Source organism: Triticum dicoccoides, chromosome 4A, assembly GCF_002162155.2.
Source record: "Triticum dicoccoides isolate Atlit2015 ecotype Zavitan chromosome 4A, WEW_v2.0, whole genome shotgun sequence".
NCBI lineage: Eukaryota > Viridiplantae > Streptophyta > Magnoliopsida > Poales > Poaceae > Triticum > Triticum dicoccoides.
The window spans coordinates 471,620,264-471,631,049 of NC_041386.1; positions in this window are offsets into that span (position 1 = coordinate 471,620,264).

The following is a 10,786-nucleotide window of genomic DNA, read 5'->3' on the forward strand; positions in this document are numbered from 1 at the left end:
CATTACATAATTGAATGGGGTTTTCTCAGGATTATTAAAGTAGTACATAATATTTTTCACATAACCAGCATCAAGGGTTTTAGGAGGTTCCCCATTCCATGAGTAGCAAGTACACCTAATTTTTTTGGTATTTCATGTTCCATATCCATAACTAAAGATAAAGAACAACTAAGAACAGCAAATAAAAATTACTTAGTGATAAAGCAAACAAGCACACATGAGAATATTCACCCCACGCTATTGCTCCCGGCAACGGTGCCAGAAAAAGGTCTTGATGACCCACAAGTATAGGGGGTCAATTGTAGCCTCTTTCGATAAGTAAGAGTGTCGAACCCAACAAGGAGCTAAAGGCAGAACAAATATTCCCTCAAGTTCTATCGACCATCGATACAACTCTACGCACGCTTGATGTTCGCTTTACCTAGAACAAGTATGAAACTAGAAGTACTTTGTAGGTGTTGTTGGATAGGTATGCAAGATAATAAAGAGCAAGTAAATAAAAAGTAGGGGCTGTTTAGATAAAGACACAACTAAGTTAGGTTTAGTAGAGAGTTTGTTGTTACAAGAAAGTTATTTGTCCCTAGGCAATCGATAACTAGATCGGTAATCATTATTGCAATTTTATTTGAGAGAGAGGCATAAGCTAACATACTTTCTCTACTTGGATCATATGCACTTATGATTGGAACTCTATCAAGCATCTGCAACTACTAAAGATTCATTAAGGTAAAACCCAACCATAGCATTAAAGCATCAAGTCCCCTTTATCCCATACGCAAACAACCTACTTACTCGGGTCTGTGCTTCTGTTCACTCACGCCACCCACCATAAGCAAATCATAAACATATTGCAACACCCTACAGCGGGAATCCCTCACGCTTGCGTGACACGGAGAGCACCATAGGACAGCACCAATAATAAAACATGCAACTCAAACCAATCTTGATCATCAAATAGCCATTAGGACAAAACAGATCTACTCAAACATCATAGGATAGCCATACATCATAGGGAAATAATATATAGTGTTGAGCACCATGTTTAAGTAGAGATTACAGCGGGTAAGAGAGAGGTTACACCGCTGCATAGAGGGGGGGAAGAGTTGGTGGTGAAGGCGGTGAAGTTGTTGGTGAAGATGACGGTGATGATGAAGGCCCTCGGTGGCACTCCGGCGCCACCGGAAGCAAGGGGGAGAGGGCCCCCCTTCTTCTTCTTCTTCCTTGACCTCATCCCTAGATGGGAGAAGGGTTTCCCCTCTGGTCCTTGGCCTCCATGGCGTGGGAGGGGCGAGAGCCCCTCCAAGATTGGATCTGTCTCTCTCTGTTTCTGCCTTCTCCCTGGCTCTGTTTCACCGTTTCGTGTATATATGGAGATCCGTAACTCCGATTGGCCTGAAACCTTCGCCGTGATTTTTTCTGAAAATTAGCTTTCTTGCGGCAAAAGAAGAGCGTCAACCGCCTTACGGGTGGATCATGAGGGTAGGGGCGCGATCAGGGGGGCAGGCGCGCCCCCTGCCTCGTGACCACCTCGGGCACCGTCTCGCGTGGATTTTTCTTCTGGAATTTTCCAAATATTCCAAAAAGTATCTCCGTCCATTTTTATCCCGTTTGGACTCCGTTTGATATGGATATTCTACGAAACCAAAATCATGCAACAGACAGGAACTGGCACTGGGCACTGGATCAATATGTTAGTCCCAAAAATAGTATAAAAAGTTGCCAAAAGTATATGAAAGTTGTAGAATATTGGCATGGAACAATCAAAAATTATAGATATGACGGAGATGTATCAGGCACCTTAATGGCCGATGAGATATGCGGCTTGATGAGGCCGTTTGGTACTTCGACTGTGGTATCCATAGTATGACCCCCCGTACGGAGGGAGTGTTCCTTATTTCCATTCATTATTATGACGCCGCGTGGACCGGGCATCTTAAGTTTTGCGCGGGCGTAGAGTGGGACCGCATTAAAACGAGCAAAAGCGGTACGCCCCCGAAGTGCATGGTAGCTACTTCGGAACGGGACAATATCAAAGGTCAAGCTTTCGCTTCGGAAGTTGTTCACCGAACCGAAAACGACTTCCAGTGTGACGGAGCCCCTAGAGTGAGCTTCTACGCCTAATCTGGCAGGGCCGATCCAGTATTTTGGTCACCGGCTTGTTTGCCGGCTTGTTTGAAGACCCAACAACTTCTGTTGGTGTGAGTAGCTAGTTTATCAGGGGTGCCATGAATCTGGCAAGGCCGATCCAGTATTTTGTCTAGATTGGATGATCCGTCTCTATGTGCCTTGAATGGCTTTTTCCGTTGACCGTTGACCGCCGTGTCTTGCGTTCTTTTGTTATGATTGTGGCATTTGTGTTTATTGCGTCGTGGCTTGCCATTGCTGTCTCAAACTTCGGAAGTGCCTGGATCGCTGGTGATGTTGCTTCTATGAGCGAGCCAGTTGTCTTCTCCCGCACAAAAGCGGGTCATTAGAGCGGTAAGGGCTGTCATGGACTTTGGTTTTTCTTGACTGAGGTGGCGGGTGAGCCACTCATCCCGGACGCTGTGTTTGAAGGCCGCGAGGGCTTCGGCGTCCGGACAATCGACAATTTGGTTCTTTTTAATTAGGAATCTAGTCCAGAGCTTCCTGGCTGACTCTCCGGGCTGCTAGATGATGTGACTTAAGTCATCGGCATCTGGTGGCCGGACATATGTACCTTGGAAGTTATCGTGAAAGGCGTCTTCTAGGTCTTCCCAGCTGCCGACGGAGTTCTCTGAAAGGCTGTTTAGCTAGTGCCACGCTGGTCCCTTTAGTTTTAATGGGAGGTATTTGATGGCGTGGAGATCATCACCGCGGGCCATGTGGGTATGGAGAAGAAAATCTTCAATCCATACCGCGGGATCTGTTGTTCCATCATACGATTCGATATTCATGGGTTTAAACCCTTCTGGGAATTCGTGCACCATTACTTCATCAGTGAAGCAAAGAGGGTGTGCGGCGCCTCTATATCGGGCCACATCGTGACGTAGCTCAGATGGAGTCCGTCTGCGGCATTTGGCCCGTGCGTGATGAAGCACTACAAAAAAATACACTTCCGTGATGATACGTGTTTGTCACAGTAGGTCACTTTTTTGTCATGCATGTACATCCATGACAAATTTATGACAGAATCAAGATAGTCATACATGTGCTGTCGTAGAAGTGTTCCATGACATTACCAAAATTATCATCACGGAAGTGTCCACTTCCATGACGATGAATCACGCGTCACAGAAGTGCTTTCGTCAAGGGTGACTGACACGTGGCATCCACCATAACGGAACGCCATTAAGCTATCGGGTCGGGTTTTGGATCCGATAACCCATTAACAGCCCCGACCAATGGGGATTTTCCACATGTAAAATCATCATTGGCTAGAGGAAACACGTGTCGGCTCATCGTCGGGACAGATGTCATCCACTCACTGGACAGAAGTCGCCTATGATAGTCGACACGTGGCACGGCCCAACAAGTTTAAATGGACCGGCCCAACTAAAGGCCCACAAGATTTTGCGGACCATAGTGGGCCGGCCCAGCTAAAGGCCCACGAGATTTTGCGGACCATAATGGGCTGGCCCAGCTAAAGGCCCACAAGATTTTGCGGGCCATAATGGGCCGGCCCAGGTAAAGGCCCACACGATTTTTGTGCGCCATAATAGGCCGACCCAGGTAAAGGCCCATAAAATTCTTGCGGATCATAATGGGCTGGCCCAGCTAAAGGCCCACGAGATTTCACCGACATTAATGGGCCGGCCCAGCTGTAGGCCCACAAGATTTTGAGGACCCTAGTAGGCCGGCCCGTTAACTGGCTGCCATGTTTTGGGCCAAATGTCGGCCCATATGTGATCCGATCTATTAATGGCATGCCACGCTCCGGGCCTAATAGTGGCCCATATGAGATCCGGCCCGTTAAAAGCCTACCATGTTCTGGGCCAAATTACGGCCCAGATTAGGTCCGGCCCTTTAAGAGGTTTTGGGCCTAATTATGGCCCATATCAGATTTGGCCCGTCAACTGGACACTATGCTTTTGGGCCCACTTGCTAAAGGTCCACTTAGTAATTCGGCCTGATATTAGTTTTGGCATGTTAAGGGCCCATTTAACATTTCGGCCCTATATTAATTTCAGCCTTTTAAAAGCCTGTCATATAGTTGGGCCTAACTACGGCCCGGTTTGCATCCGGCCTGCTCGCAGCCGATATCTGATTGGGCCAAACAAGGACCGAGACAATTTTTCGGCATGTTAAAAGCCCGTGATTTGATTCGCACAATCATGGGCCAGGGTTCATTTCGGGATGCTGCTGGCCCGTGAGCTGATCGGCACGTTTCAGGCCCAACCTACATCGTGATTGCATGACGGCCCGATTATGTACCATAATTTTATGGTTTGGCCGGTTTACTGCGAAGATAGGATATATATACAGTAAAATAACTGCAGCATCGTGAATAAGAAAAAACCTATACTAGACAATAAAGAAATTATGGCATATTACATCCACTGGGCATCAAAGTTCACCAATATGATACTAAAGCACAAGCAGACATCAGATTACATACACTGGGCATCAAAGATCGCCACCAGTGCAGATAAACACGCCGACAAAATAATATACAAAACCGACATCACTTCAATAGACTTGAAGAAAGGTTAGCCCTGCTGGGGAGCTGCAGCGCAAGTAGCTGAGCAAGATGATGAGACTGCGCTTGTTCAACACTTATATCTTCCTCACTCTAAAAGATAAACAAGCAGACAGCTGACATGTTTTGCACATAAAAGTATCAGTGCTGACAATTTATCACATTTCTTACTGATGAATAAAGTGACACAGTTGAAATTTGCATTAACACAATTTGGTATTGTTCAGGTCAAGACATGGCAGGAAATGACATTGTGAAGGAGTTGGCAGCTTCACGACACCACTGGATTACAGATCAAGAACTCATAAGTATCAATGGTTAGTGTGTTGTCAATTTATACCATTTCAGATTGGCAAATAAAGAGACGGCTTAAATAATAGTAGAATGATATGACATTGTTCATAGTTAAGACATTGCAGAATATGACATTATGCTGTAGTGGGTAGGTTCACCACACCACTGGATTACATATGAAGAACAGAAGCATACATGCAGTGCAAAAGAAGATCACTTGCTCTATATAGTTTAATTTACATGGTATGAAGAAGGAACTTGGTTGTACAACTGAAAACTTAAATTGAGAAAAGACGAACTTTTGTTTATGAACTACATATAATAAACTTTAAACAAGCAATTTGATGCAAGCACCAAAAATAAACAGCTGTTGCAGTCATGCCTAACCAAATATATACAACAAAGTTTGAAGGCTTGAGATGGACAAACTTACATTATTGGTGAAGACAGGCTCTATAAAGGCCTTGTCCATGCTAATGGGGGGGCAATTCAAGAAGTTTACCACAGAATCTTCTTCAAAAGCATTGCCTTTATTCTACATTTTGTTAAGAGTAAATATAGATGTGATAATATACGAAAAAATGGAGAATATTTAAGATAAGATGAAGAGTGATGCTACATAACCAAGTAGCTATAAATGTAAGTGCAGCGATACAGGAAAAAGGTACAGCCAAGAGCAATGCACTGCTAAACTTCTTCAGTACCAACCTTATGGTAAGAGTAAATATAGATCTGATGTGTAGAAAATGGAGGTCAAAGGAAAATAAGCTGCAGAGTGATGGTATATGAACAACTACCTGTCATTATAAGTACACTGATAAAGGACAGCATGTACTTACAAGAACAATGCAGAGCTAAAAAACATTGGAATTGGATATATTCTACACTAATGTAACCATTCATACAGATCAGATAATTTGGAGCGAACAATTGATAAGCAAGCTATCATGCATACTGCTATCACATAATGAACCAGGTATGTATGCAAGTACAGTGATACAGGACAATAGGTACTAACAAGAGCAAAGCAGCGGGCAGCATATTTGCGATATCCTGTCATTCTTGTCAAACCAGAATTCTTCTTCGAGCAAATTTCCTGCAAAAAAGATACGTAAGGCACATGCGGAAAAGTAGAAGTTCAAATTGTCATGTGATTTTATAGACAGTACCTCATGCTGGGAACGAGACCAGTGCATAACAAGGTTTTTCCATTCAATGTCTTCTAAATTTAGCACAGGAGACTTCACCAGAAATTCGTTTATAGACTTGCCATCAAAGTATGATTTCCTCAGGTAACACCGATACTGCTGCAATGCTTCCTTGAAAAGCACAAGCAAGCTTTGCTCATCATGACTATCCAGATTGACCCTCGCCTAGTTACAACAATGTAATGTAAATCATTGATGTGTTCAATCAGCAGAAAACGGGAAAATAATAACCATGAATAATAGCACTTACACGTAAGTTGGACAGGAAGATGTGAAAATGGTGTTTGTCTTCACAATAATCTTCCCATGATGGGAATATATGCACGTAGTCCCTAACAACATTGAAAGCATTGTCTTTTAAACTGGGAATAAATGGAATGGAGTTCCAATCTGCAGGAATTGGCCGTCTCTGCAATTGGGATAGGTCTTCGGCCGGTGGACTTGCTGTACTTTTTGCTGGAGTGGGATTTTTCTATGGTACAGCTGGTGCTATGGCAAATGAAATCGGTATACCTTTTGCTGGAGTGCAGGTCCTGTGTGGTGGGGCTAGTGGTGTGGCCAGTGAAGTATGGGTACAGTCTGCTGGAGTCGGTCCTACGTTTTGTGTCACTGGTTGTACAGCCAATATAAGTGGGGTGCTGTCTGATTTCTCCGGCACCACCACGTTTTTTAAGGACTTTGCTGGTGCTCCTTCAGGTTCGGCAATCACCCTCTTCCTTTTTGATGTCTGATGCACAAGAACAGCATTTGAGTGGAAAAACATGGTATGATGACAGATGGAATATGTATTGATAATGGATGGGCATGGCATCTCGACATATATGATGAGTAAACTAAGCAGATGGCGGTGCAACCAAGTAGAAGAAATGCAAGACAACATATGCAAGATACCCGCAATCAATAAAACATTGCCAAATTAGAACAGGCACCTTGATGGGTGAACAGGACAGGCCATCTGTCTTTGACTCCTCGAGGTTATAATAGTCATTAGGATCATATTCTGAACAATAATCAACAGGTGGGGAGCGTATGAGTTTCATTGCATCCAGAATGGCACTCAATGCCTTGGTGCCAATTTTGTAAGTCATTGCAGTGTTTAGCTTCAAGAGTGGGTTGCTGCTAGTGCGACACAAAGCAGCTACACAGATCATAGTGTAGATATAACGGGAAAACCTTAAGCATCAGAGTAAAATCAGCAAAGTGGAACTTGCTGGAATATATGTGCTAGTATTGCCGGTACGGCTAGAAAGGCTTCGGATACCAGCTCTCTTCAAGTGAAGGTGCGGTACTGTTAATATCAATGTAACTCTCAAAGGCGACACAGCTCCCCACATTTCCTTGCTATTCTTATAGGATTCAAGTGGGCAGGCCACTACAAATCCTATTCCTATGGTCCGGAAGAATCAGAGACGAGGAAGAAGAAGGGTTAGGAGACGTAGGATCCGCATGGGCCGCCGGCAGGACCACCGGCCCCCACCGCCTGTGTTCCTCCGCCACCCCACCCCCACCCCCACCCCAACCCCCACCCGCATCGAGTTTTCTTCGTTCGGCGAAGCCCCACAACCACCTGAGCCCCTTCGATCGCACCGGCGAACTCCGGCGAGCTCAAAAAATCGACTGACCCAATTTTGAAATTTAGTCTATTGTGATTTAACTAGTGTGGAATATAAAAGGGGAAAACCATAAGCATTGCGAGTATGGTGTTGAGCGTGCCATGGTGGATCTGAAGGTGCAAACCGGACAAAGGCAACTTCGCAACCAAGACAAGAAATCAGAGTAAAGCAGTGGCAATCTATTTTCTTGCTGCGATAAATAAGTTGAGCAGATACGAAAGAGTACCGCCTCTGGTGCGGCGCCGTGTACGCATCTGCTGAGAATTTGATGGTGCTGCGGTAGCGATGGCTGTCGGCGGCGTGGAAGCAGATCTAGGAGGGTAGACAGTGGCGGCGGGGCGCGGTGGACGAGACGGTCGTAGGAGCGGCGCCAACAAGGTGGACAACGGCGGGGATGAAGCGAGAGGACAGGATGCAAGGATCCCGGTCCGAAGCCGTGGATGAGAGAGGTCGATCTCTTGTAATGGACGGCAGCGTCGGGGTATCAGCTCCGGCATGGTGGAGGAGGACGGCGGTGGATGGGGTGGCGGACGGCGGCGGACGGAGGAGGGTGGGGTGGAGAGGGTGTTTTGGCGCCCACGGAGTACGAATGGGGAAAAGGGAGGTAGAGAGGAAGGGGGAACCATGTATTCAGGGCGCGCTTGTCTCAAATGTGAGGAAATTTACAAACTTAGCCCCCGTTTCAAATTTCTACTACATCATAGCAACACTAGTCGGTTGGGGATAGGACGGTAATCTCGCATACACCTAATATTTGCCGACGAGAGTTTGTTTTTGGCGCCCACCGTGTATGAATATGAATCAGGGAGGGAGTCGATTTCGGCCGAGGACACACTGTGTTTTGGCACCCACCGTGTATGAATCCGGGTGAGAGGCGGTTACGTCACGTTTGGGTGAAATTACAAACCTACCCCTATCGAAACCTATAGAAATCCAGCATATAGGCTTTGCGTGGCAGGGATAGGCAGCAGTGATTTCCATCTCGCAGATTTTGGTTTCGGGCGGTTACTGCGACTTTCCCCGCTTCGTTCAAATTTTGCAGAGTGCACGTTTACCGTGCCAACTCAATTCGAATCCCGTTTGTATTCTATTTTTTTTCGGGCGGGATCCATTTTCAATTGGAATTACATTCTATATACATCATTTTTTTATATATACTTTCAGAAGCACAACACCATTTATACATAAATATGGTTTACAAATGGCATGATCTCAGATTCATAAGGTTGTATCCATCAATTTGGATTTTCAAATATTTGAAACCACTTTATATTGAAATCCAATGTATGCATTCCTCGCTAACTGTCTCCAATTAATGTGTGTTTCATGCGGGGTTTTTTACTTCTCAAACATGTATAATGTGTTTCACACACGCAACATATAGTGTAATCCCGTTTAGACATTAATTGCATATAAACCATGCATTGTTTGTAATTGAAGAATCTATGGATCACCAATATTGATAAACTATATAACATTATACGTGTGCCCATATTCAAAGTAATATGCATGTTTGATACACCAATTTGTGTTATGATATTATCGATGTCGTGATCTCCAGTTTAAATATTTGAATCCCCTTTAATCCAGATATTCGTCTCATATAGTTATCACTCATGCTTATATAGGACTATCTCTCTGGACCTATACGCAGTCATCGTCTCTCAGGTATCTCTTGTGCTACCTGTATGTCGACAATGATCTTTTATCTTCGTAACACACTGACGGTACTCTCTCCCTCGACCTTCATCACTCTATCTGTCTCTAAGTATATCTCGCTCCCTGCTATGTGTCTCTAACTATGATTCTCCATGTGGAATCTCTTTCTCTCACACAAACACAAAACTTTGTCTCCCGGGGTCTCGTTTCTCTCTACTATTCCCATGTGTGCCACTCGCACACCCCTCATACAGAGATGTCTTTCGGTCCTTAGATATGAGAACCTATGGCTCTTCCTCTTCAATATCTCTTCCTCACACACAAACACAGACTCTGTCTCCCAGGGTCCCATATTTCTCCATTGTTCTCTTGTATGTCGCTCACACACACCCTCTCTCCCTAGAGATATCTTGCGTTCCCTCGTATGTCTCTCTAGCTATCACTCTCGTTGTGAAATATCTTTCTCTCTCACAGACACAAAACTCCGTCTCTCTGGATCTCATTTCTCTTTGATATCTGTTTGTATGTGACTCACACGCACCCTCTCTCTATCTCTCTCACACCCACACACATAATCCAGCCTTCTGATCCACTCGACTCCTATCTCTAACGCACACTAGCTAGCATCTTTATCTTTCTATTTATCTATTTCTCCATCAACCTTCTTTCTCGCCCTCACTCTTGATTCCTATCACGCACACTACATATGTTTCTCTCTACATGCAGTCAAGTGCCCTCTCACACACATATATAACTTCACCCTTTGAACCACCCGACGGTCATCTCCAACACCCAAACTAGCGGATGTCCCTCTAGCTAGCATCTCCATCTCTGTATCTATCTGTAGTTTCTCCGTCAACATTTCTTTCTCGCACGGAGTCTTGCTTCCTATCACCCACACTATATATGTCTCTCCATACGTATGCATTTATAGGTTGGTCTCTTTTGCACAATCGTTGCGCCTCAATCCCTCTGCCCGCCATAGATGCATGCTCCTGCCCACGCCACTATCTCTTAAAGACAAAAACACATGCTCAATTGTCGGGACTTCTTCCATGCATTCTCACATGCATGCATATTGTCATACTGATCCGTCTCTCCCATGTCGTTGATCTTATGACTTATGTCTTCTTTCTTTTATCTCGATCATGCGCGCGCGCACACACACACATCCCACGTATACATGTATACCTCTCACACATGCACGTTCAAGGTCTCTATGTCTCCATACATAGTTAATTACCCTCAATCCTAACGCCACATCGAATCGTTCTCCTCTTTTGTGCACATAACTTCCACCTGGATGGGTAAAACACACACTCACACTTAACAATCTCCTTCTAGCTACACCCCCC